The sequence below is a fragment of the Malurus melanocephalus genome, unplaced genomic scaffold (assembly GCF_030028575.1).
Source record: "Malurus melanocephalus ecotype Western Australia unplaced genomic scaffold, MMel_1.1 scaffold_1036, whole genome shotgun sequence".
Lineage (NCBI taxonomy): Eukaryota > Metazoa > Chordata > Aves > Passeriformes > Maluridae > Malurus > Malurus melanocephalus.
In genome coordinates this window covers 68,320-69,862 of record NW_026624268.1, presented here as the reverse complement: position 1 = coordinate 69,862, position 1,543 = coordinate 68,320, and the positions used below count along the sequence as shown (strand labels likewise).

The following is a 1,543-nucleotide window of genomic DNA, read 5'->3' as shown; positions in this document are numbered from 1 at the left end:
CTCCCTTCTCCTCTCTCTCCCTTCTCCTCTCTCTCCCTTCTCCTCTCTCTCCCTTCTCCTCTCTCTCCCTTCTCCTCTCTCTCCCTTCTCCTCTCTCTCCCTTCTGCGAACCTCTCCCTTCTGCGAACCTCTCCCTCTGCGAACCTCTCCCTCTGCGAACCTCTCCCTCTGCGAACCTCTCCCAACCTTTCCCAACCTCTCCGAACATTTCCTCTCCCAACCTCTTCCAACCTCTCCTCTCCGAACCCCTCTGAACCAAACATCTCTGAACCGAACCTCTACAAACCTCTCCAAACCTCTTCTCTTCAAACCTCTCCGAAACAAAACCCTCCAAACCATTCCAAGCCTCTCCTCTTCAAATCTACCTCTCCACACCAAATCTCTCATCTCCGAACCGTTCCAAACCTCTCCTCTTCGAATCTCCTGACCAATCCAAACCTCTCCGAAACGAACCTCTCTGAACAGAACCTATCCAAACCTTTCTGAACCTCTCCAACCCTCTCCGAACCAAACCCAACCTCTCCGAACCTCTTCTAACCGAACGTCTACAAACCTCTGAACCTCTCCTCTCTGAACCTCTCCTCTCTGAACCTCTCCGAACCGAACCTCTCCTCTCCAAACCTCTCCGAACCGAACCTCTCCAAACGGAACCTCTCCAAACCTCTACAAACAGAACCTCTCCCAACCTCTCCGAACCGAACCTCTCCGAACCGAACCTCTCCGAACCGAACCTCTCCTCTCTGAACCTCTCCGAACCGAACCTCTACAAACCGAACCTCTGCAAACCTCTCCGAGTCGAACCTCTCCAAACCGAACCTCTCCAAACCTCTCCGAACCTCTCCAAACCTCTCCTCTCCAAACCGAACCTCTCCAAACNAAACCTCTCCGAACCGAGCCCCTCCAAACCTCTCCGAACCGAACCCCTCCAAACCGAACCACTCGAAACCTCTCCGAACCGAACCTCTGCAAACCGAACCTCTCCAAACCGAACCCATTCCGAACCTGTCCAAACTGAACCTCTCCACAGCAAACCTCTCCAAACGGAACCTCTCCAAACCTCTCCAAACTGAACCTCTCCGAACCTCTCCAAACCGAACCTCTCCGAACCTCTCCGAACCGAACCTCTCCAAACCGAACCTCTCCAAACCGAACCTCTCCAAACCTCTCCAAGCCGAAACCCTCAAAACCTCTCCGAACCGAACCTCCCCAAACCGAACCCCTCCAAACCTCTCCAAACCGAACCCCTCCAAACCTCTCCGAACCGAACCNAACCGAACCTCTCCAAACCTCTCCGAACCGAACCTCTCCAAACCTCTCTGAACCGAACCTCTCCAAAGCGAACCACTCGAAACCTCTCCGAACCGAACCTCTCCAAAGCGAACCACTCGAAACCTCTCCGAACCGAACCTCTCCAAATTTCTCCGAACTGAACCTTTCCAAACATCTCCGAACCGAACCTCTCCAAACCGAACCGAACCCCTCCGAACCTCTCCAAACCGAACCTCTCCAAACCTCTCCGAACCGAACCCCTCCAAACCGAACC

At 53.9% G+C, this 1,543-nt stretch overlaps 1 protein-coding gene across 1 annotated transcript in view; it reads left to right on the top strand.

The window, feature by feature from the left end:
- Window positions 1-1,543, top strand: part of ATG7 (autophagy related 7) — an 89,434-nt gene that overhangs the window by 19,578 nt on the left and 68,313 nt on the right. The window lies entirely within an intron of this gene.